Source organism: Eleginops maclovinus, chromosome 20 (genome assembly GCF_036324505.1).
Source record: "Eleginops maclovinus isolate JMC-PN-2008 ecotype Puerto Natales chromosome 20, JC_Emac_rtc_rv5, whole genome shotgun sequence".
NCBI lineage: Eukaryota > Metazoa > Chordata > Actinopteri > Perciformes > Eleginopidae > Eleginops > Eleginops maclovinus.
Window position 1 is genome coordinate 6,064,740 of NC_086368.1, and position 27,371 is coordinate 6,092,110.

The 27,371-nt window shown below is 40.1% G+C and overlaps 1 protein-coding gene across 3 annotated transcripts in view; it reads left to right on the top strand.

Moving 5' to 3' along the window:
- The first annotated feature begins 7,621 nt into the window (after positions 1-7,621).
- ripor3 (RIPOR family member 3) overlaps positions 7,622-27,371 on the top strand; it is a 59,105-nt gene continuing 39,355 nt past the window's right edge. For all 3 annotated transcript variants that reach the window (XR_010168161.1, XR_010168160.1, XM_063910215.1), the window contains exon 1: positions 7,622-7,742. The gene's annotated coding sequence lies outside the window, so the exon portion shown is untranslated. The remainder of the gene's footprint in view (positions 7,743-27,371) is intronic.

The window sequence follows — 27,371 nt, forward strand, 5'->3', positions numbered from 1 at the left end:
CATTTAACACTCCAACTGATAACAAACTGAGCTCCTATTACACCATAAAGTAGATTTGCATAGTTTTGAAGAAAGAAGGTCCTATGGTCCCAAATTTGTAAATGTTTAATTTAATCACCGGTTAAGTCATAAAACTTTTATCATGTGTGATTGTCAAAAGCAGAAGATATATCATGAATTTTGTATTTTTTACGTTTCTGCAGGTCTCTTTTGGTCTTCTAAGCTGGGCTGTGTATAAACAAAATGACATATGGCAATTGCTTTTTGACAAAGATAAAGAACAAGGACAACAACGCTGAACAAAAGTGAATCGATAGGACTTCTATGAACACGAACATGTGGAAAAATAGTTGTGAATATATGCATTTAAAATGTACATTATAGTAACAAATTACCAACAAAATAAATAAAATAGCAGATCAGCATATTTAATGATTGTAACTATATGTACAGAGTTGTGATACATAGTGCATTTTGTGCTAGAATAAATACTGTGTGGATTGTAATTTTCAATAGTTACAGAAGGGTTTTAATGTACAGTAAATCAGCCTTCTTGTGTGTGACAATGACAGGATATTATGTACATGTTTTGCATGTTACATCAAAGTGTATCATAATGTGTGTGAACAGTTAAATGATTTAACGTACAGCATGTTGTAACATATCTTTCCAAAGATGCACAGGGACTAATGTTGAGATTGATGGTTGATGAATCCTTATCCCAAATACATGACATTTGTTTGGGTGGAGCAGTGATTTGAGCGATTTTGGCTGGAACTTTTATCGGATTTATTCATTATATTTAAAAGTCTGTCAGCAGACACATGTAGCTGAGCTGTGAAAAAGCGTTCTTTTAAGTTGGTTGCGGTCACGTTTTGACAGCATGTGTTACATTAAATGAATGATATTCACGATAAAGAGATGGAAGTTGTATCTCAGCAGGCTTGCATACATAGTTGTTGCTCGTCTTTGTCAATAAAGGTGGATAATATGAAAAAATGTGTCATTTCTATAGTGTGTGGCACTTTTACTTCATGGGAGGGAATACTGAAGAGAATCGATGATAAAATGAACATATTCAAATCAAAGAATCTCAGCTTTATTTGTCTCTAATGCATTAAGATACTTCAGCTGATCCTGTGAATGCATACTGTATACCGTAGGTAGATCATGCTGCTAACATGCTAACACTGCAGTGATGAGCTCTCACGATGACATGCTAAAAATGTATGCACTGACGTTTCAGAGCATTTATTTTTAGTCAACTGCTGGAGCTGTATAGTAGGTCGTACATGTCCTGTGCTATTTCAGTCTCAACCTATGACTGTAAGCACAGCTAGGTTAAGGCTCATCTTGCAAGAGAGGTTTTCACAGAATTATTAGTGTGTAAGTACACAAACTAAATATCTTTGGAAAAAGCCTTGCGAAATATTATAACATTTAAAAATCCTACTTATTCCTTGTAATCACAATAGCAATTACTAAACACATTACAAGGAACGGGTTAATAGATAATAACTCAATTAACTCACAATGGAAGAATATAGTAAATTAAAGGTATTGAATGGAAAAAATAACCATGAATATGTGCATATCTTTGATGAAAGATGGGAAAATAGGTAAGTTATAGAACACAAAACAATAAAGATGCCCAGGTGGTAAGATGTGAGGATCAATGTATGTATGGGTATTGATGTTGTGTCCATTATGTGTTAGCTCTACATTCTAAGTTATTCTGAATCCAGTTTTCTTTTGTGTTTGTTTTCCCTTTTTCTCTTTCTTCTCTTTTTCAGATTGTGGATTGGTATGAAGTTATTTAATGTAACCAAATTTGGTCAATTGTATTCTTATCCCTGCAACAACCCTGAATGATTTCATCGGTTGCTCTATTTTACTGCATTATTTTATGTTTTCTTTCATAAGTATTTGGGTTTGCATTGATGGACAAGCTTGACATTTTTATCTCCAAAACAACACTGCAGCGAATGTGCAAATAAATCCTCTGAATCCTCCAGCTGACCTCGAAAGACCTCCTAAACGCAGATCTAAATTTACCATGAGGATACGCCCATGTGCATGTCCCGTACGTGTGAGGAAATGCATCCAACATAATGTAGAACTGAATAAACCTGAGTATTACTCATGTGCAGATCAGACAAAGGTAATTTTTCAAAAATAGAGTTTCCCCAAAGACATGAAGGTAACAAAGGATGCTGGCTTGTCTCTCACACGGAAAGGCACAGTGTGCTGCTGCAGTTCCCCTCTGGCGGCCATTTTGGCTCTGAAGTCTGTTGCCATGGTAACTGATGCTGATCTGCTGAGTGCCGGGCACCTCGCCATGGCACGACTGCGGAGGACACTGTAACATGTTTGCAACAGCAGCAGCACAATGAGATTAGGGAACATCTGCTGTCTCTGCGAAATCCTCAACTCTGGCCATTTGGTATAAGCTTCTAAAAAATGATATTAAATAAACTCAACAGCTGTCCAAATACAATAACATGAACAGTCAGTCATACGTTTCTTTTTATTTATGCTGCTTGTGCGATGAAGACATTTCTATTAGTTCACAGGGCTTTTATAAAGCTGGCTTTTGTGTTATATGATGGAATAGGTGTAGAGAGAGAAGCTTTTCTATAAATCCCTGTTTAGACAATACATTTATGATGAATTACATTGATGACAGACATATTTTGTGCTCCAGATGTTCAACGAGAGGTCCCTGATGTGAAACATTTTGGGTGTAAAAGGTTAAGAAATCCCTCTCTTAGTTGCAGCATAGTAACAGCAGAGGGCATTGTGCTACAATAGTAGAGGACCTTTCTGTGATCAGTTCATCTCAAACACTCAATGAGTCTTAACACAAAATAAGAACATTTAAATTTGTAATCCCTCACACATGTTGATTGTCCTCATAAGAATAAGAGGTAGAGATGAGGTAAGGAATAAAAAAGAAAATATCTTTAATGCTTTAGCTCTTGGTCTTTTGTTGTAAAGGTGACATCATACATGTACTACTACAGTGTAATTATGTCGTCTTTTATTTATTTTAAGTGTGTATTTATTTTACCCTGTGAAGTATCTTTGAGTTCCCAAAAAGCAATATAAATAACATGTGATAGTATTATTGTTATTATTTCCAATTATTTACTATTCATCTACGTATATTGTTTTAGTAATTTGACTGCAAAATATTTAAAGATTTTATTACTCATATTGTGTGGCATTTTAGTTAGCACTATTGTTAGAAGAGTTGTAGTAGTATGTGTAAACGAGTGAGGAGAAAATAACTCTCAAATTGGTCCTCACAAAGAGACAACCAGGAGTGCATGAACACACACACACACACACACACACACACACACACACACACACACACACACACACACACACAATGCAGAGTCAGCTGTTACAGTGAGTGTGTGATGAGGGAGTGGAGGAGCAGAGGCCTCCAGATACACTCCTCTTGCTCCTTATCTCTGTCTGCCATGTGTGTGTGTGTGTGTGTGTGTGTGTGTGTGTGTGTGTGTGTGTGTGTGTGTGTGTGTGTGTGTGTGTGTGTGTGTGTGTGTGTGTGTGTGTGTGTGTGTGTGTGTGTGTGTGTGTGTGTACTTACTGTATGAATTGAATGTGCCAGCTGAAGTAAGTGTCGGCATATATTTCTGTGTAAGTTAGCCAAACTGATTGTGTGTGGGTGTGTGCGGTATGTAAATATGTGCATTTGTATGTGTGTAAGAGATCCCTAAACTATGACATAAATATTTAAAAACTTGTGAGGGTGTGTTTGCAAGTGTGTGCTTCTATCTCAGCAAATATACTGTACATATCAAAGACAGGCAGCTGAGAAACCTTAATATATACTGTACGCTGCTGCATATTTTGTGTACACAGCAAGGCATTGGCAATACTACTGTTGGAGTCTAGAAGCCATCCAGGTTAACAATTTTCCTTTCTGAAAAATCTACTTCCATACCGCTCAGCATTTCTAACAACGACAGCAAACAACTTATTAATTGTGAGCTTACTGAACATTTCCTCAGGAGGCTGTGTTGAACACATTATGGGTGCTTGTTATTACCATTGTTACCTTGTAAACCAGGGCTATTTTCAAATTTCTTTTAAATTGGCCGAATGCTTTTACATGATAGGCTAATGGGGCGGGACATCTCTATGTGGTTGACCAATCACAACGGAGCTTGCCAGCTAACCAATCAGAGCAGACTAGGCTCTGGTTTATAAAAATAAACAACATTAGAGCATCTAAACATGATACAGTATATGCACAAAATACAAATATGAAACCTTGTAATGAGCATATGTCCTCTTTAAAATGTAGTGGATCTGTGCTAGTAGGGGTTGCTATGGAAACATGCACCTAATTGTTTATTTTAGGCTGCTTTTGTAAATAGTCACTGTTTGAGCCCACTTGGGATATTCAGAAATTGAAATTGAATGCTCTGTTTCTTCAAACTAGCTCTCATTTGAGTGTAAAGGGTCAGATTGGAAAATATAATGCACTTCCAATAATGTTAAAGGTTACAATAATGCATACATGGACCAGCATTAAATCATACACTTCACCTAATGGCAAATATATCATTTTGGTCTGGAGCTCTTTGATAGGTTTGGGCCTTTAAGTACTGCATACAGTTTGATTTGAGACAAAAGCTAGCTTCACGTTTGCCAACAATTGCGAATGACCCTCTCATGATACACTCTAATGTGGACTGAAGTGCATATAGAAATATACATTTGATTGCCTTCAATGACTGGACTGTCCTGCAGCTCTTGCAAATCACTGCCTGAAATCTGAGAAACAAAAGCTGTTAGGAAAAGATTCATGTTTTCAGTTTGGAATTAAGATGTTCACTCACACATACTTTCTGTCATTCATATACTGTAAATATTTAAACGAGGAGACAGGCATTCAAATAAAAACTTGATTTTGTTATGCTTTGGATAAAATTCTGTAGAAATCCTCGAAATAAACATCTGGCTTTGCAGCAAATTACTTTGAGATATTCTTCTATACACATAAACATCAGACAACAAACCAAACAAAGTGACATAAAACAGAACTCGTTATGGGACGGCTAAGTTAATGTGTCCCCCATGATCCTTAAACTGGTGTCAGCGTCCCCACATCACAGCTTCCCTTATGGGGAGAACTTCACAAAAACGTTAAGGTTAGAGGCGAAGTTCAATGACTTCAGTCAGTGTCTTACGAGATTTTCACACGGTAGTTTGAGAAAGCTTCTGGACGGAGCTGCATAGTTTTAGTTCTGATGGCGCTTTGATGTGGTGTGATAATGACAGAAAAACTTCTAAAAACAAAAAGAACGTGACAGTAAAGAGGACTCCATTCGAAAAATATACACAAAGGATTGATTCATAGCTGCAAATGGGAACATGTTTACTACTTGGTGGTTTCACAAACAGATCAAATGTATCTAAAAGGGTCTTACAACATTTTATTTAATGATTGTAATGATATGTTAAATGTTTGTTCCTTGTTTTCTTAAATATTTGTCCTGGTTGATAATACAAATGTGACGCAAGTTCTCGTAAAATTGTAGCTATTCTGAAGAGATGTATGGTAAAAACATCTTCTTTGTGAGAACTATTGAAATATAATATTTGTAGAAAAGGCTTCTGACTAATCGCGCCAAACTTTTCTCGTTTTCCTGTTAAAGTCCCTTTTAAAAAAGATATTTTTGGAGGTTGTTGCAGACATTTCAAAGAGGGTCATTACAAAACACGACAAGAATAAGGATATATTTGATTTGTAATTACAACCGGATCCAGAAAGGACATATAATCCTAATTTTCAGGTTCATATTTGTATTTTGTGTCTCCATGCTTTAATGTTCAAAAAGCTCTTTCTTTTTCTCATACTGCCTGTGCTGCAGCTCCTCTTGTCCCCCTCTGTCTGAAAAAAGAGCCCAGTCTCGTCTGATTGGTTAGCTGGCTCTGTTGTGATTGGTAAATCGCCTATAGGAGTCCCACCCCTTAGCCTGTCACGTAGAATGTGTTGGAGCTCTAGCCAATAGAAGCTTGAGTGTTATGTAGTGATATCATTATGTAACGGAAGTAAACAAAGGAGTCCAAGCGAGGCGTTTCAGGTGTTTGGGATTTTAGCCTCTGCAGACCATTTACATGCACAAAAACCTATATAATACACTACAGGAGAGGGAGACCCCCAAAAAGCACAAAAGGGTCTTTTTAAAGATTACTTTGAATGTGTAAAATGTGAAATGGCAGGAGAAACAAAATACACTTGGATTCCCATTGTGATCAAAACAGAACCAAGTCATATTTATCTCTTGTTTACTGTATTATTGACATGATTATGTGTCCAACCCCTTGGTTCACAGTAAACCTCTCCACCCACATATACACTTTATATTTGTATACAGGCCTTCCTTTCTTATAGTAATATGATGTTAAGGTTTACACTCTTGCATTGCTAAGAAAACCTCTTCAAACAGACGGATTGTGTGATGAGTCTACGTTTAGTATGCAATGTTTATTTTCACAAAGGCACGACCATCCATCAGGATATAAAGCAGCAGGGTCAATGATGTATGTGGTCTGAGCTGCAGCCAAGTTATGTAGTTTAAAGACAAACATGATACTCTCTGAGAGGAGAGGGGGAGGGGAAGGGAACAGGAGAGACGGAGAGGGATTCTGAAATGCTTGCTCTTACTCGCAAATGCAGGAAGAGTAAATTTCAGAACAGTTTAAGGAGTTTAAAATGAGTTGCTGAGAAACAGCCAAAAGGGGAGAGTGTCCCCAAGAAAGGACTGAATGGAAGCCAAAAAAAAGGGGGGATATTGGATTTGAGAAAAGGGATGAGGAAAAGGGGAAACATTTACCAGAGAATGAGAGTGCATGGTAAGAAAAGAATGAAGATGATGGATCAGAGATGACAGAGAGAAGAAATTCTGCATCTTTAGGACTTGAAAAAAGAAGAGTGGAGAGAAAGGAGGAACTGACCGTGAAGGAGGAGAGGCAACATATAGAGAGACAGATAAAGATTTGAGAAATACAAGCATTGAGAAAAAAGGCAGAATGTGAGAAAAACAAAAGAGAAAGAATCAGAAAGAAAAAAGTCAACAGAAAAAGAAAAAAAAAGTATTCAATTTTTTCAAAACACTTCATTTACATAAAAGAAAGAAAGAAAGAAACAGAGAAATAGAAAGAGAGAATGACAGAAAGACAGAAAAATACAAAGAGAGAAAGTTTGAATTGTTAGCAATCAATAAAGAAAGAAAGGAAAGGTGGCATGAGAAGTGAAGGAGGAGGAGGTGAAGAGAGGAAACAAAGGTGCATTAGTTGACAAAAATAAAGGAGCAGATGTTAGAGTGGGAAGTGCTGAAAGAGGAGGAGAGAAACGCAAAAAGGGAGTGGATAAGAAGCTAAAGCAGAGTGAGAGGAGTGGAGAGCAGAGGTGGAAACATAGTGAGACAGAGAAGGAGAGAGGAGGAGAGCAGAGGGGAGAAAAGGAGGTACTTCATTCAGCGCTGTGTTTTCAGACTCTCTCTGACGTCGCTGTGAAACCCTCTCCAGCTGCAGGACGGAACGCTATCAGTACCTAGCAGGCTGCTGCCAAACCCAATGAACACACACACACACACACACACACACACACACACACACAACACAACACTGGATATGACTCGTGTGGTGTGCTGGACTCGGAGTGACAGTTGGGAATAATAACCGGTTCTGCATCCAGTCAGGTAAGTTTAATAAGCTTTTAATGTGATGGATCATATGGAGATTTTATGTGGTGTTATTGGAAGACTTTCTTTAAATTATGAAAGTCAGTGTCTCGTTCAAAGTCTTTTTGGTTTAAAGGGACCTGTTGTTTTGGTTGAACCTGGGTCCTTTTGGTTATTTTTACATCTGCTCAAAAGTTAAAATCCAGAGGTGGAAGAAGAACTCAGGTCTTTAACTAAAGTAGAAGTAGTAATACAACTCTGTAAAATACTCGGTTACAAGTAAAAGTCCTGCATTCAAAATTGTACTCAAGTAAAAGTTATTGGCAACATGTTCTTAAAGCACAAAAAGTACATTTTAGAATCATATATATATATATTTAGTATTAATATTATCATTGAGATATTAATGTCAATGTTGTACTTGGTAGAGGTGGGGTTGATTTGAATTTCTTGCTGGCTATAGCTTAACCTTTAATAATATATCATCATTTATTTAGTTTGATTTATTAATATACTTCCGCAAAATAGCTGTTAAATAAAACTGTAAAATATAGAGGAGAAAAATATAAATGTAATGGAATAAAAGTAGCATAAAATGAAAATACTGAGGTAAAGTACCTTAAAATTGTACTTGAGTACAGAACATGAGTAAATGTACTTAGTTCTTAATCATCACTGTAAAAACCACAATATTTACAACCTTCTCCCTCCTCCTTTCCTCATTTGTTTTGCCTCTGAAAAAATGAGGTTATCGATATCGATATCGATGTCAGTTAAAAAGATGATTGATGTAATTATCTTAAAAAAGTCACTTTCATATAGGTATTTAACTTTATACGTTGAAAGAAGTAAAGAAGCATTTTCTACTTATAGCATTGCAATGAAATGGAGATGTTTGTAATTTGAGTAAGTACAATGACATTTAGAAGCAAAGACACAGATGTCAGTAACTGTTGTTTGCATTTTAAATGTAAGTAAAGTTTGAATCACAGGTGATCATGAGTTTGCTCAGAGGATTAAAGTGACACATAGCAGTGATGCTGGTTCTCCGGGTTTACCGACTCAGTGGCTGCATGATGTTGGTGTGTCTGGTGCTTTATTATGAGCATATCCATTCTGATCTGCTGTTATTGCTGAGAAACCAACATGAGTTTAATTCTCTGCACGCTTGTTACAGTTTATTTCCATGTCTTCAGTTACATCTCCAAAGAAAAGCAGCAGAAACATGATTCTGCTTGTAGAAACTTTGGCCAAAGTTCAGTTTTACTACATCTCTGTATCTTCAGCTCTGTATTCATTCAATCTAGTCTCTGTTCTAAACACTTGTATTCTATTCGTGGAAACTGTTCCAGTACATGAAAGCAAAAGTGGTGCAGGAATAAGTCCTAAAACCGAGAAATTAGTTTTCACTTTAGCACTTCTGTTTCTCCTTGTTTGTGGTAGATACCTGTGGTGAACTCAGGCTGAAGAGATGTTAATGTTTTGTTTTAGGACATGAAATACATCAGTAAATACTCCACTGGTGCAAAATGCCATCACAACAATTATTAGCCGCCTTTAGCTTAGCGATCGTGAGCCTTACTTCTTGTGATTGGATTTACGCTTCAAAAATCATGAAAGTGTTGTTAATATGTTGAGATTATCCTGCTGAACAAAACTTGAATCTTATAAAGATATTATTTTCCTCAATGTTTCAAAATACAATGGAAAAATAACATCAATTTATTTATTTAGGGATCTTTTGCGATGCTAATTGAAGTACTCAGGTCTTTAACTAAAGTAAAAGTAGTAATACAACTGTGTAACATACTCTGTCACAAGTAAAAGTCCTGCATTCAAAATTGTACTCAATTGAAAGTTACTGGCATCAAAATACTCAAGGTTTCAAAATCCAATGGAAACATTTTAAAAAATGATCTAGGGATCCTTTGTGATGCTAACTTTCAGGTCTGCCTACAAAAATACGTCATCTGTACCACCCGATTTTCCTCTGTTTGCAGTTAGGAAAGAATTAGTTTTAAGTCAGGGAATCGGAGAACAAGTTTACATCCACTGCAATGAGCTGATTACTTTAGAACCCACATTTACAAGCAACTGGTCAGTGATCAGATCCCCCCACCCCCCCCCCCCACACACACACACACACATCCCTTTAACCCAAAGTTGTCGTCCTTTCAAACTTTTAGAAGTATTTTGTTTCAGTTTCAGACTAAGGATGTGATTACTTCAAATAGCAGGATGAACCACATTAAGTTCCCTTTCATTAAACTGAACTGCTTTAAGGGATTCCCTTTTTCTCTTTTTATCCTGTAACATCCTAAATACATGTTTTAAACATATTTCCAGTGTAAATCTAGCAGTGTTTCTTCAACGTAACCTTCTCTAGAGGTGTTTTCCCTTCATATTTGTGTGGGTGCGAACCTCTCTTGTCTCCCCTCTTCTTCCTCTCCCCCCCCCCGTTGGATGGAGGTTTTGCTCTCAGAGCCAGATGAGCGTCAGTTTCTCATGATCTCCCTTGGTGAGTGCAGCTCAAACTGCACGCGCTGCCAGAGAAAACATCAACACAACAAACCTCGCTCCCCCTCCTTTACTCTCCTCCTTCCTCCCTCTTTCGCTCCCCCTACTTCTCCTCTTCTCTTTCTTGTTTCTCTCCCACCATCTACTATTTAGTTAGTTTTTTTAAGATTAGAGTGCTGCTGCAGTTCAAGGTTTCTCGAGTTCATGGTTCTGTCCAGTTCAATTTGTACTCCTGCAGAGTCTGTGTGTGTGTGTGTGTGTGTGTGTGTGTGTGTGTGTGTGTGTGTGTGTGTGTGTGTGTGTGTGTGTGTGTGTGTGTGTGTGTGTGTGTGTGTGTGTGTGCTAGCAGAAATGGGGGGTCTGGCCTTGTGTGTCATTAAATGGATTCATTAAGAGGTCACTGGTTCAATTGTCATTGAATTAAGTGCTGGCAATTGTCACTAAGAAAAGTCTGAGTAAGTGTGTGTATGTGTGTGTGTATGTGTGTGTGTGTGTGTGTGTGTGTGTGTGTGCGTGCGTGCGTGCGTGCGTGTGTGAGTGTGTGTGTGTGTGTGTGGCTGGCAGAGTTGCCTTTGTGCAGAGTGAAGTGTAAATCTGTTCCACATTCACTGGTGTCACTATAAGTGGCCCTGACGTCTCAACAATGGTTTCATTAGGGGCGAAGATGCCGACACGTCGAGTGAATGAAACCTCAATGAGATTAATCGAGTGTGTGTTTGCGGTCTAATGAAGCGTGCACTGCAGATGTTTAGTATTGTGCAATAACTTCATTGTCACTGTGATACACATTAACTGCTGGGGTGTGTGTTTCGAGACAATGCAGAGGAGCCCCCTTTGCACTTGAATGAAGTGTGTAAGTGATCTTGAAAGGGCGGATGACAGGGTGGGTTAAGTCTTATAAAACAGTGATTCTTAAACTAGGGGTCGCGACCCCAAACGGGGTCGGCAAAAACTTCCGTGGGGTCGCAAAATTATTTGTTACTTCAGTCGGAAATTAGCTGTTATAACACCTGGTGAAACAACGAAAAATAAAATGTCAATACAATGAAAATCTGCCTTTTTCTCATTCCTACACGCTGTTAAGAGGGAGAGAGAGAGAGAAAAAAAAAAGTTGCCCAGCTTTAAATGGCGTTTCGAATCGTTTATTGGTCCTATGATAGAAACAATGTAACAATCTGCGCCCACTGTTCAAACTCAATTTCTTCCCGGTTTTTTTACAATACGTCATAGTTAACTCGCCACGTTACTAGCCACGTTTGTGATACTAGCCACTTTTTTAGCCACTAGCCTAGTTATAACTTTCATCAAAAATGGACAGGTGGCTGCTAAAAAACAATGATTTGAGCTCAGAAGTGCCATCTACCTCCAGTTGTGCACCTACTCCTCCGCGATCCTCAGATGGGACAAGTTTGGCCGGTGGTGAGAATAAAAAAGACCCACCAACGAGGCGTCGCCGATACCTGAAAGAATTCTTAAATATGGATTCACGTGCCAGGTAAAACATGAGCTCGACCACCCACAGTGTGTTATTTGCGGCGATGTTCTGGCACATGAAAGTTTAAAGCCCACAAAAATGAGACGACATCTCGAAAGCCGACATCCAGATGATGCTCAGAAACCCATGACATTTTTTTTACGAAAAGAAGCTGCGCTGCATGGGCAAAAGACCGTTGTGCATAGCCAAGCTACTGTGCCCACCAAAGCCTTGGCAGCGTCATACAAAGTGGCCCACCTTGTAGCCAAAGCACAAAAGCCACACACAATTGCTGAAAGCCTCATCCTTCCTGCAGCAATTGCGATGACCACAGCAATGCATGGTGAAAAGATCGCAAGTGTGCTTAAACAGATTCCCCTCTCCAATGATACCATGTCCAAACGCATTAACGACATCGCTAATGATATGAAATGCCAGCTCATCGAGAGAGTGAAAAACAGCCGGTTTTCTTTGCAGTTAGACGAGTCTACTGACTTGACTAATGTAGCCCATTTAATGGTTTTCATTCGCTACAGTCATGACGGGAAACTGCATGAGGACATGCTGTGCTGCTCTCCGATGGAAGGAAGATGTACTGGTGGAGACATTTTTAACTGTCTTAATGGTTGGATGGAGGAGACAGGCCTGGATTGGGATAAATGCATAAGCATATGCACTGACGGTGCCGGGGCTATGATGGGAAAACACAAAGGGCTGAAAGCCAAGGTCCTTAGCGTTGCACCACATGTCAAGTTCACACACTGCATTATCCATAGGGAGGCCCTGGCATCCAAGACACTTGAACCCGAGCTTAACAATGTTCTTCAAACAGCAATCCAAATAGTGAATTCGATCAAATCGCGCCCTTTAAATTCACGACTCTTCGCCCTTCTCTGCCAGGAAATGGGGTCTGCACATGAATCCCTTCTTTTTCATTCAGAGGTAAGGTGGCTTTCACGGGGCAAAGTTCTTACACGCCTGTTCGAGTTGCGAAGCGAGGTGCGCACCTTCCTCTCAGACGTGCATTCCCCTCTTGCAGACCATCTCACTGACTCGAGATGGTTATCACGTCTTGCATACCTGGCGTGCATATTTGACAAATTAAATAGTCTCAACCTGTCACTACAAGGCCCCAGCACAAACATCCTGACCCTCTCAGACAAAGTGAATGCTTTCACAAAAAAATTGCAGCGTTGGGCAGCCCGTGCAGAGAGTGGGGACTTTGAAATGTTCTCGGAGCTGCACGACTTTTTGGAGAGTGACATGAATGCCAATTCATTGAAAGAGTCAATAACCTGTCATCTTCGTAGTCTCCTCGACAAATTCAATAAGTATTTCCTCACGGAGAATGTAGAGCCTTTTGACTGGGTACGACAACCATTCACCAACTGCTCCTCAAACAACCTGCCATCTGAGCTCGAGGATGCGCTGATTGAGCTGTCCAGCGACCGCACATTGCAGGCGTCGTTTGCCTCAAAAACTCTAGATGAATTCTGGCTGTCAGTTGTGCAGGAATACCCCGGGTTGTCCAAGGCTGCCATGGACATCCTCACGCCGTTTGGATCAACCTATCTGTGCGAAAAGACATTTTCGTCCCTGGCCTACATAAAGAACAAATACAGATGTCGTCTCAACAGCATGGAGGAGAATCTTCGTGTTGCTGTGAGCAGCATCGATCCCCGAATTGACCTGCTATGCTCGCGGAAGCAGGCCCATCCTTCTCATTGACATGGCGTCCGTATAAGAGGAAGTGAGATCGTTCCAATCATACACACTCTCTGTTGACTCTTGACTCCCGTTTGATTTGGACATTTGTTTCATTGCTTTGTTTGTTCCAGTTCTTGTTTGCGTTAATAAATTGTTGCCGCCCAGGCCTTTTCTTACACATTGCCTATTTGTTTTTGCTTGATTGACAGTCGTTACCATGGGTTTGCAATGCATAACGTTGTCCTGGCAACGCGATTTACAGCCCGCCCCCAAACAACCAAACTGCAGATGGCATTGCTGTTTCTTTCAAAATGTATGACTATCACTCAAATCATTGGAGACGCAAACTCGTAAATTAATTCACACAAAATCGTTCCTTTTCCATAAAATAATCGTCATACATTGTTAATTTGTTTGGATTGGAACAAAAAATCGGTTGCTACGGAAACGTGACGTCACACTTACACACTTTTGGGAAAGTGGGGTCACCAAACCTCTCCAGTTTTTTTTGTGGGGTCGTCAGACAAAAAGTTTAAGAACCACTGTTATAAAACACAACAAACTCATTTTATTGGATGCTGTACACTGTTCATACCCTGAAAAACATACGATGGTTATGCTTACCATAATCTCTTAATCTCTGTTGTTTCCATTGTACACCATATTTAAAAGCTTTAGGGAAATGTCATGTTTTATCTGCATTGATCTAGAAGAGGTCTGGATGTACAAAAGGCAAGTGTCTGATAATATGCCCACATTAAGCAGGTTGAATATAAAATATGTGTGTTAGGGCCTGAGCACCGACAATCTGAGCGAAGGAACAACTGAAGTCAGATTTTTTAAATTATTATTATTCCCCGAATGAATCACATTTTTGAGGGCTTCAACTTTTATTCGGCAGAATTGTCCGGACTGAAGATTTGAATATTGTAGGAGTCATGTTATCGGTGCAGGCGAAATGGCTCGATAGCGGCCCATATGAAGTCGCTAAAACTGAGCCCCTCGTGGTTTCACCTACAAGTCTGAGATTGTATTTATTATTTTATGTACAACCCTTTTTTACACTTTCCCTGGCCGTTTAGAATTACCTACTACAGTTTTCTAAATTTGATCATAGGTTAAAAACTGAGATTTTTCTAATAAGTGTCAATAGTGTATTCATTTTCAGATGCCTGATGTGTGTATTGAGAACCTGAGTTTGTGATCACTAATTTAGTTGTCATTGGAACTATTTTAAGTACTTGCTCTGTAGTGGGCTAATATACAACCCAAACTCTCCAAACTGTACATTCAATCCCATGCAACGCATTTCCTGAGTGTGTTTGAAGTTCATATGGGAATACAACAATTTTGATGTAATGTAAAACACACCACAAAAAAATGAAACAACTGCCTAAAAGATTGATCCATTAATGTTCCACATATTCATTTCTTCTCTCCAGTGTTGCTGAAGTAAGAAACTGTTTTGTTTGTGTGTGTGTGTGTGTGTGTGTGTGTGTGTGTGTGTGTGTGTGTGTGTTTGTGTGTGTGTGTGTGTGTGTGTGTGTGTGTGTGTGTGTGTGTGTGTGTGTGTGTGTGTGTGTGTGTGTGTGTGTGTGTGTGTGTGTATGTGTGTGTGTGTGTGTGTGTGTGTGTGTGTGTGTGTGCAGATTTGCAGCCTCAGTGACTTATAGCAACAAGCACATCATGTCAACAAAGCAGCTCTATTCCCTGATGTCATTTATTATCGTTTAATACACATACACACACACACACACACACACACACACACACACACACACACACACACACACACACACACACACCTATGCTGCTTCCAATTACTTGAATGACATCATCTAATAACGTGTGAGTGCACACAAATACAGATTATCCTGCCCCATGCTTGGTGACCTCCAGGTCTTGAACCCTCTGGAGTAATGATGAACTGAAAGAAGAATCCATTGCAACTCCTGTTGCACCATATGAGATCTTCTTACATTTTTTTAAGAATGCATTTTTAAGTGGCAGAAGAAAGTTTCATAAAGCTGTTCAATTGGTAACAAATAACATCAAGCATCAATTAAGGAAGTAGTCCAGCAGCACAGAAGTAATGGCAGCGCTGTACTGAGACTGATTAACAGCAGACACGTTTTAAATGATTTCCAGGAACATACCTACAGGCGATAGAGCAGGTTTTGCTCCTGATTTACCTCCTGGTAAAGGTAAAGGATTTTCAGCTGTCATTATTTACTGGATCAGTGACAAAGAAAGAGAGTTTGAATCAAAATGACAGGTTATTTCGAAAAAGAACCAAACCCAAAACCAAACCAACTACAAAACAACCTGTTCACAACTTCAAAATTGGTGTCTTTATGACTGCAAACCACACAAGACCATGAAAGAGCAAAACTAGCTGTTTCTTGGCTTTATGCTAAGCTAACCTAGCCTGTTTCTGGCTGTTGCCTCATATAAAGGCATAAAAGAGGTAGCAAACTTATCACTTCACGCTCAGCAAAAAGCAAATGAGCTTATCTCCCAACAAGGCTTTTATGAGTGAGGAAAGGATAGAAAACAATCATGATATATAAAAAAGCAAGAGAACTATCTATCTTTGCAGGTAGAGATCTCCCAGAAGTGTTTCAGCGCATAAATGTGTTTTTTATAAATGAGAACAATAATTCCTTCAAGAGTAGGAGTGATTTATTTTTCAAATGTGGATATCAGATATTGGAAAGCAACATTCCCATTGTTCCAGTGATAAAAATGTGTTTTTCAGATTTTTTAGGGTGGGAGTGATGACAGACAGTCTTCAGAAAAGAATAGAATACATAAAGAGACGTTTGTATCAGGCCTCTATAAATTACTCACTCCCTTACTGGTTTACTCAGCTCAACTGCTCTGTCAACTGGTCCCAGTCAGGCGTGTTCAAATCTTTCTTTTCTTTCAGTAAAGTATCATATGACGCATCTAGTTTTTGATTTATTGTAATAGGACACGTGACAATACATTTGATTTTGTATTGAAATAGCATTGGAAAGTAAAGTGTACAGCTAAGGATCCAAATAGGAATCTTATACCTGATTACAAGAAGTTAACAACTCTGGTATATTACATTTTTAGGGAAGATGGTAACTTTGTCCATGTTTCTGACTAAACTGGTTAGGTTTTAAAATCGTGAGTCTGTGAAGACGACCTGAAAGCCATATTCATGTGTCGTATATATAAGATTTCGGGTTTCCTGTGCAGTCAGACACACTTGGCACATTGTAGTTATTTAACCGTTCACAGCCACTAAGAGGTGGCTTAGACTGCTCGCAAACATATTTCCTGTAACAATTCACCGCTCTGTGCTGGCCAATAAAGCAAGAATGCAGTCAAAACCTCTCTATTTATGATCTTCAGTCTTATAGTTTCTTACTTTTTCTCACAGCAGGGGGTGAAGGCTCAACGAGGATTAGCTTTTATTAGCTAGCAGTTTCAAACTGTTTAAAATAACTGGGTCAAAGTTATGATGCTGAAGTAACCAATCAAGAAATTAGTAAGAAATTAGGAGTTTAATTCCCGTTAATAGCAAAATACGTCTTTCTTTTCTGTAAGCATGAGTGTGACTGGGCATTGCTAAGGCATTGCTACGTCTCGAAGCAGTTGACTAATCACAACAGATCAAGCCAGCTCTGGTTTCAGACAGAGGGTGAAAAGAGGTGCTGCAGAGCAAAAAAATACAAATACAAGCCTTAAAATTATGAGCAACTACAACTCTTAAATGCTGCTTATACATTGACATCTCAGTGTTAGCAATCTAATGTTGTAATATAGTGTTGCATATCCTTTATATCAATCAGATTTTTTATTGCACAACAAGTTTTTTATCTTTTGTGTTTCTACTGATAATACTTCTATACTTTAACTTGTGTTTTTACGTTATGGAATTAAGTAAGATATGTGAGCACTGCCTCTGCCACTTATATTTTCTGTCTCACTCCAGAATTAAACCCCTAAATCGTTCTTAAATGTGTGTTTTATTTGACCCATTGTCCCCACGCAGAGAGGGAAAATATTGGCTTAACAGAACCCTCATATGCGCCTGACAACTCGCTCAGTAAATCACAGACCCCCAGGGGTCCAGTCTAAGAACTGGAACTCAGCCCCGTCAGTCCACCTCTTTATTCTGTTGAATAAACCACAGCACAGGGGAATCACAATCTACTGTTACTTTTGCTTAGGAAATATAAATAAACCTCCTAAATAGGCGTTTTGTTGTCCAGCTGTTGCAGACATTTGAATTATTTTGTGTTGGTATGTATTTTCACATTTGACTGTTTAGTAAAACATCTGAAACTCTTTTTGAATGTGAAAAGTTTTACTTCTAGAGTAGTTTCCATAAAGCTCAAATGAGGCAATTTGACTTAGTTTTTAGGCGGGAATGTTTTCTCCTTTTCTTACCAGAAACCTTGCGTTATCGCATTCTAACGTGCACTAATTAATAGTAAAGAGAATACAGGGTTAAAGCACTTTTGCATTGGCTTCACTTATCAGAACCAGAGGTTACTGCTTGAATTAAGCAAAGTTTGACACACTGAAATGCACACACACACACACACACACACACACACACACACACACACACACACACACACACACACACACACACACACACACACACACACACACACACACACACACACACACACACACACATGCACAGAGAAATGTACGACTAGGATAACTGGCTGGGCCTCACACACATGCCAGAGAGTCACACGTCAGTCCACACTTCAAGGTCAAACTCTGTAGAGTTCATCCAGGATACACATGGATCTACAGGCCCCATGAGTCCCGTCTGACACAACACACTGCTCTCTGCTTTCAACACAAGCAACTGATTTAGGGTCAAAGGTCAAACCCATGTTCTTATCCATGACAGGTCAGCTGTTTGTTCAAACCGATTCAATCACATGTTGATATGGCTAGTTTCTTATTTCTACATAGCAGACACAGAGCATTGCTTTGGAGTCGTGTTTGGGTCCACTTGATGAATGTAAGTCAAATTTGATACTTTTTTTTAGTTCTGTTTTAGGTCTCCACCAGCTACTGAGCGAAATATCTGTCTCTTTAGCTGCTGAATGCTCCACTATGTTTGTGTAGTCTGCGCAACGGCAGGTTGTCTGAAAGTGTGTGAAATTCTAGAATAATAACATCTGATATTAGCAAGTTACATTTCACACATGGACTTTTATGGGATCTTGAAATAAGGATTCTGGATAACTGTTTAATTTCTTTGAGTGCCAAGACGAAGCAGGTCTAAATGGTCTGGCAGCCGTACTAAGGTTTTTTTAAGCATCTGGATTTTGCTAAACCTCCTTTAGAGGGAAGGGGAACTAGAGAAGAGATAATACTTTTCTCCAGCCTCACACAGGAAAATAAAGTACAATTGACCTTTCTCAGGTTAAATGAATATCAAGTGCTGTGGTTTTGGACCGATTTTCTTTGCTGAGTTGTTGCAGAGTTTGGACACCCCCCCCCCCCTGCAAGTGTCATTTGTCTGAGTAAAATGCTCTGGGCCTCAGGAGGCAGAAAGAGAATTTCCATTTCACACTTGGCTGAAACTCCAGATTGGCTTAGCTCACCCAACAGAGACCTTTCAATGGCCTACATTATGCCAAGTAGATTCAATCATGTGAGAGGAAAACAGTATGTAGCTACACATTTATATTTTAGGCATTTGGCCGAGTCAAAGTGAGTTATGCAGAGTGAAAAAACAAGAGTAAATCACTATATTCCTCTTCCAAGTGGCCTGATAACAACAAGTTGCAAAATGCGTAAACATTTCAAAGTAATTTGAGGTTTTCTATTTTTCAGAATTACGTTTTGCAGATTTTTTAATCTACATGTCTTTAAATTATCATCCGTTTCTAACTCAGGAAGCCCTCAATCCTGGCAGAATTGCAGGTTTTAAACCAGATTTTTTTTCCAGCTGAGCTACAGGGTTATTTTTCATGCTGTGCCACATATATGCATTCTCTCTTTTCAGGTATCAGGTTTCTGCTCCACTGATGCAAAGCAAAATACGTTGGCCATTGGACAGAAATGCATAAATTAAAGTAAAATTATTCAAGGAAGTTGAAACAGGGAGGTTGAGGGACATTTTTCTGCTTTAGGTCTGAATACAAAGTATAGAATTCCCAAATTGCCAATTTTCTACTGATAATAACTGCCATGTGCGAAATGTGTGTGAATGTGAGTTTTGAATCGCTCTCTGTTATATGGAAGACACAAAAAGGATTCAAAAGCTGAATTTAAAGATCAGTCTTTGATCCTTTTATTGCAATACGACTCATCAGACAAATGTTCACAGTGCTAGCAGTATTCTTCTTGCCTGCGTACTTTGTGTTCACCTGACGAAGTAAAAAGTAGATCAACTAGGTGGCAAATAATGAGACCATCTTTCCTGTGCAAGACCGTGAAACTGCAAACTGTCTGTGTGCTGTTTCTATTTTAGTTAAAACATAATTAGTCTTTCATGTACATTTTTACTCTTTAAGGAATTGTGTTGAAGCTCAACTGTTTTATTGAGAGCTGGATGAATGAGTCCTTAAACCCCAAAATGAGTTTTAACATACCAGGTTCCCTTATCTTGAAGTCAATGTTTTTTTTCGTGTTTTCGATTAGATGCTTGATATAAGATCGGCGCTTATCATAGTGAGATTTTCACGTTATATTCTACGACATAAAAGAAAATCAGTAAATACATCACTCTTGATTGTCAAACCTTATTGGTCTTAAGAAAGGCTATTGCTCATGAGTGACTAAATGACATAACTAAATAACTAAACAACAATAGCCACCTTTAGCTTAGCGGTGTTGAGCTAAAGTTTTTATAGTTTAGCTTTGAACTACGCATCAAAAATCATCAAAGTTGTGTTAATATGTGAAGATTATCCTGCTGAACAAAACTTCTGAATATTATTAAAGTGTGTTTGAACTCTTGCTATGTTTACTCCATGTAGGCCTACAAAAATACGTCATCACCGCAGCACAAAAAATGTGTTCGTTTTAGTGTAACTTGCTGGTTTCATGACTGGAGTGCAGTGTTGTGTTTGTATCTTTTGCAGAAATCTGATCTTTGCTACACTGAACCCACTGGCCTCTCTCCCTCACTGGGTATCGAAAAAAACACACACTGTCACACACACACAAACAGTTTCACGCTGTGGTCTTTATTGTTTTTGTGACCTGAGAATTTCATAACATTTAGAAAAAAAGACTCGTAGTGAAGTCTAATGTTGCAGGTGGATGGACCTACGATAGGTGAACAGCTGAAGTCTGAATGCAGGGTTTCACAGCCTCTTGCTTATTTAATGCAATTTAAAACAAAACACATTTAGTCAGTTTTTACCAGTGGCACTTGTTCTATTTCTGTCCACACAAATAACAAACCAAACCGAGCAGACTCTTCTCTTGTTCCAGACAGAGGGTGAGAAGAGGCAGTTGGAGAAAAATAAAGAGCTTCTTGAATATTAAAGCATGTAAACATGTCACAGAGACACTAAATAAAAATATGAACAGAAAAAGAGCATGAAAGGGCCCCTTTAATTACACATTTCCACATGTAAAAAGGTATTTTCTCAGATTTTTACAGTCAAGAAGCAACAAATGACTGAAAAAGACATTGCTGCACTTAACATATACTTTTTAACATAACTCAATTCTCTTGACATGCGTTTTACATCCCGTTGTAGGTAAACAGCTGTGTCTCAGAGGGGAATTACTGTAAGAAACATGTTTAAACAGAAGCACAAATCACGCTAGAGCCTCGTGTTGTTTCAGACAGGAGAAGTTTCCACACAACCTTAAATAAAGACTTTACCACACAAACTGCAGCAGCACAATGCTGTATGGACAGGGACAACAGGAGAATACTTTTTTGTTAAAAAGGTTAAGTGTATAATTCAAAGAAATGACATAAACATATCTTTTGCAAAAACTGGTAAACTACTTAGATCCTTTAAGTAACTTTCCTGCAGTAGTTTTGCATTGTGTAAATTCTGAACTGCAGTAACAGCTGTAGGACCCTCCGGTAACATAAAAACTTGCAAAGTGCATCCTTCCTTATCTTCTGCAGAATTCATCAGACTGTGGCCCGGGGCAGACTTAATTACCGAAGCGGCTGCTTATGCATAATCCTGTATCATTAGTCCAATTATATGAGCCTGGAATTGAAAAACATGTCAGACTCACTACACCTGTGGTCTTTAACAAACTAATGATAATATTGATTGTATTTATAGCTGTTATTGTTCCCTTGTGTCGGCTCTGCTTTATCAATGTAAACGCATGTTCATGGTTTACTATCAGTCAATACAGCTATAGTTAATATAGTGGAGCAGATAAGTGAAACAATCGTTCAAATAGTGATACAAGCACCAAACTTGGTACAAATACTCCTTAGACATTATTCTTTTGAAAAAGTACGCGGGCCACTTGAAATTCAAGATGGCCACCCATTTTCCAAGATGGCTGCCATACAGACTTGTAATGGTGCAGCAGATAACTGGAACAATCGTTCAACTAGTGATACAAGCACTAACCTTGGTACAAATACTCCTTAGACATTACTCTTTTGAAAAAGTACTTGAAATTCAAGATGGCCGCCCATTTTCCAAGATGGCCGCCATGCAGACTTGTAAATGGGGACATTTTACACATAATCTCACCACTTTGATCAATTTGGATGATCCTGGTGTTTAAAAGTATAGGGAATTAGAACTTTTCCTAACCCTCAGACTTGCAGCTACATAGTCTTGTGCAGGTAAGACCATATCAGTAGCATTTGCACCTTCCATGGCATTCTGAATGACATCCACACTTGGTCAGCTGTTGGCAACACTCTGCAATGGGTGGAAGTGTTGTCCAGAAGACCTTCCATGTATCTCCACTCTTTGTCCATCCCCAGTCAGCAGGACTCTGTGTCTCTGGTTGGTGCAGTATTGTCTGACTCCATATGCAGCCTGCTTGATAGGCAGCATGCTTGACATGCTGAAGTAGTGCTGCACGAGTTGGAGGAATGGCTTCATAAGACCTCTGTTTCCGAGCAAACATTTCCAGTCTGGCATCATCTACACATGCAACTGTACTGGACCTGTCATAAATTGTCACCACAAACTTCTCTAGGACCTCCAGATCATCATCTCCTACTGTTGGTGGGTACTGTCTTAGCTTGGCAAAGATATCCGATGCCTCAGCACACACATCGCAGGTTTGCCATGCAGACTTTTTCCCTTTGTTGCGGAAGCCTCAAACAACATCGCAACCAGTGAAGGCATGAAAGAAGAGTATTCCTTTGCTTTTTTCCAGTCCGATAGAGGTGTAAAGGTCATGTATAAGAAACCACCTCAGGTTGCATTCTTGGCCAAAGGACACCCACAACTGCAGCTAACCAATCCGTTGAAGGAGAGGCAGAACACTGATTGCTATGATCAGGACATCCGTGTCACTGGCCTTAACCATCAGGACCTCGCTCCCCTCCTCCACTGCATGCCTGGCATGCACAAAGATGCGTGTGTCGGCTTCCTCGTGACTACATGGTGCTATCCCATCCAAGCTGATTGTGTCATTGCAGGCAACATCTTCATCTTTGGTCTCGATGACCAAGTTGGGTGTAGACATATGTGCAATCTTGTCAGCCAGGAACCTGAACAGCTCAGTTTTGTTATCACTGTCTCATAGGAAGTTCCCCCAGTTTGAGGGATTTTGCCCTTGCTTATTACTCTGTGTTTTACCCCACGTCCACGCTTTGACCTGGTTTCAGCCTTGAGACTTGATGACTGGTAGACATCAAACACGATGTCTGTTCTCTTGTACTTGGTGGTGTATGCTTGGGGAGCACATCCAACATGGCATAGTCTTCAAAAGTCTTTGAGGTTTGTGGGGGCAGCGTGTTCACCAGTGCTGAACCATCAATGATGATTACATCAGCCTTTGGTTCCACATCAGGTATTGTAACATGCTCTCAAGAATGGCTGCAAGCTGGGACTTCTGACTGGAGTAAAGCTTCCCACCATCACCCAAGGCAGCAGGGAACTGCTGATTTACATGGCGAAATAACTCGTGCAGGTCACATTCTCTGCTCTGGCATGAGATGAACAGCTTGGAGAAGAGCTGAAAGTCCTCCTTCAGCACTTTTTGCTTTGAAGCATCAGCGGAAGCTGGTTCCTGTTCGAAGAAGTGTACCCTGTTTTGTTGATTGGGTCATAGAAGGTGGCCACTTCCTCATTTTGCAGGCCCTCCATGAACGGCTGGAAACAAGTTCTGCCCCTCTCATAATGTGTGCTGAGAAGTGCAGCTACACTGGGATGAGCGATATAATTGGTGTTCAGTGACAACATATCCCAACTCTCTTCCTGGAAAGGATTGCCCAGCTCCTTCAAAACTTGGGTCAGCTTCTTGACAATCTCAAGGAAAATGCTTTGGGCTTGTGGTGTCTCATTGTGGTGGCTAGTTTGTTCTGCAGCTTCCTTGGCTTCAGGTGCTGCCTCGTACTGTGCAACCAGGTGGCAGACTTGAGGACCAGCTATCATCCATCTCCTCAGTGCTGAGGGATCTTCAGTTATACCAACTGCTCCCCCGTCAGCTTTGATAACAGCATTTGACTGCTCATGAGCCTGGTCAATAGCCATTGCAGAGAACTCTCGCCTTGACTTGTGAACAACCAACTTTCCACTCGCAAACTCCTGGGCCAGCTGGGGATGATTCTCTTTGAGGGTCACCATGTCTCGGAGATGGATGGGGAGCCAGCGTGCATAGTTAGTGTTGTTCATTGCCAGTTGTGGTCCTAACAGAGTGGTGTCTGGATCTGTCTGCACAGGACGGCTATGTGGAGGAGAAGGCTTCTTCTTGGGGGAAAAGGCTTCTTCTTGGAGGAGAAGGCTGGGCGTATATTGGTGACGGAGTCAGGCAGTTCTGGAACTGTCTTCACCTTCTCCTCTCCAAGTCTCACAGGGTCATGGTATTCACTCTGGTTGTCTTTGGTTGGATGTTGGAAAGCTGAGATGCTGGTGCCATGAAAAGAGGTTGTTGCAGTTGTTGCAGTGGGGTTGTGGTCAATGTTGTCCATGGCTGTTGTGGTGAACAACCCTCTCCTCAGAACTTGTGGGCAGACCACCCCATCCTTTCTGTACCTGTTGACCGTTGAATCTCCAAGCTGCACAGATATTTCCAGTACTCTGTCATAGGAAATGCTAAGGTCATGTTCATGAAGCATTGTCACCAGCATCCTCTTCCTAGCCTTGGCATATATTGACATTCCCATGTAGATGGGGAATGGTGTTTCCCGATCTTTGGAATGCCTGTGAGTCGACGCTCCTTCCTTGTGTCTTGTGTAGCAGTTATACTGCAGGAGCTATGCAATTGCAAGGTCTGACTTGGAGGCACCAAATCTCAGTAAGGATTTGATGTCAGCCCTGTGTTCAATCATGCCTACAAATTGAAGAAGGCTGGGTAGAATGGCATCCTCAATACATCCCTCATGGAAGGTTCCATCAAAGGAAAACTTGTGGTCCAGCATGTGTCTCCTCAAGATCTTGGCTGCTTTGGCAAGTGTCATAGCATCACTATAGTCAGAGGCTTGTGACAGGGCATAGCCTACATTATTTTGGAAAACCAGCAGGACATCTCTTCCCTTCTTGTGAGCTTCCAGCTCAGGTATTTCAGCCAACAGTGTGTCCTTCAGTCTGGTGGCGTTAACATCCGATGTCTCAATGCCCAGCTGCTCTAGACGCTGTTTGTACAGATTGACCATATCTGCAAGTCTGAATATTGCAGGTCTCTCTGAACTTAATTTGGTCTCCACTATGTAGGTTACTAGTTCTGAAAATGCCAGTGGGTGGACATCCCACTGCTGGCTCTCCTCACTCTTTTCAACATTTCTCAGGTAGGCTCTCTCTCTGTTGTACAGGGATGTCAAACATGCAGCATGATATTTGAGCTCCTGTGCTATGACATCTCCACCACTCAGTACTTTCAGGAGTCTTCCACCATTTAGAGTTTTAGCACAGTCATTGAGCCTTTTGTTAAGCTTCATGGTCATGGCATGTCTCAGTTCTGATGCTGGCCCTTTTTGTTCACAAAAGAAGCACTCAGACCCTCACGGCTGGTTCTTCGAAGTTTGTTTTGCCCTTCTTCTGATTGAGCACTTTGAGGTCAAAGCCTTCTCTCTCTTGCCCTGTCGAGTGTGGTGTTCTTGAAAAGATATCGGCAGCTCTGGTGGTACTGTGTCATGTTCCTCCTCAGTGTTTTTTCTATTCCACCACCCTCATCCAGTCTGGTTGGATCCAGAACAATGGGCATCTCATTGAGGGCATGGAACAGGGGGATATTGGTCGCAATCATGGTGTAGCCATCTTGTTCAGATGCATAACGTTTAGGTGGGGATTTTAAATCCTCATTATCTTTGTCCTCTTGGCAAATACAATATTTGCCCCAGTCAGTTTTCCATTTAGATGATCCTGGAGCTGAACAACTTGCCATCTTGTTCGGTAATGAATGAATTAATTCAGTAAGGCCGAGGGTTTATCCTTTTAACACCTTTACCACAGTATGACTATACACATTCAGGTGTGGGATACATCTAGGTTCAGACATAAATCCTACACCTAGCCCGATCGTTCATCCAGTGCCATTCAAGTCCTGTGCGATCTGTACAGCTTCTGGGTGATTACATGCAAAGTCATGTAAAGACCCGTCACCCTTGGCTCGACTCTCCCTCGCTGGCACACCCTGACGATTCAGGTGCGGCTATCTAACTACATACAACTAATATCTAACTACTATCTAACTGTTGTGAGGCTTGAATTAGATAGCATTTGGGACACTAAACTATACTATTACCACTACTACTAGTTACAGTAAAGCTTGTTTAGCCGACACTAACCCCATGCTGAGTTTCACAGCAGTGTGATGTCACCAGTGTGCCCTGGCTGTGCCTTGACATCCACTCTTTTCTCACTCTCTCTCCCCACTCACTGGGGGTGCATCCAATTCAGTTTTCATTCCTGGGATATGTTCCACATCAATCAACTGTGGGTGCTGTCTTCATGCACAATGTGTTAGAGTCTGAAATGCTTAATCACACACAGAGAACCTCACCTGGTTTAGCCTGTGAGCCCACATAGTGGATTATTTTTATCTAAGGCCAGAATAAGGCAAAAGTAAGCTTTAGAGAGGTTTAAGGGTCCCAGATTTGGATTCTACATGGTTAAAAATGTATATATTGATGTCAGAGTCATCCATATTGGCCAGGTCTGTGCATATTTATTACTGCTTATGGCGGCCATCTTGAAAATGGGTGACCATCTTGAATTTCAAGTGGCCCGCGTACTTTTTGAAAAGAGTAATGTCTAAGGAGTATCTGTGCCAATTTTGGTGCTTGTATCACCATTTGAACGATTCCTCTGAAAATATAATGTTATCTGCTCCACTAATAATGAAGCAGAAGCCACCACAATTTTTTAAACTTAAACTCTAATTTCCTCCATCCTAGCATATTTCTCAAATTCAACCCTAACCCTAACCCATTTTGAAGGACGTAATGTGACTTTCATTGTGAGCTTATCTTAGATTTTCAGGTTCATATTAGTATTTCATGCCTCTACTGTGACATGTTTCCATGCTTTAATGTTCAAAAAGCTCTTTGTTTTTCTCATACTGTCTGTGCTGCAGCACCTCTTTTCATCCTCTGTCTGAAACCAGAGCCCAGTCTGCTCTGATTGGTTAGCTGGCCGGCTCTGTTGTGATTGAGCTTCCAACAAAAAAGTATTAATGGGATCAAGCAGAAAACCAAAACACATGTTATACGCATGAGCAATCGAAAAAAAGTCACTTAATCACTCACAAGCACAAACCTGACATGTGAGTGTGAGGAGAAAAGGGCAGGTGCATATTGAGAGTGGCCAATTAAGAATAATGAGGGA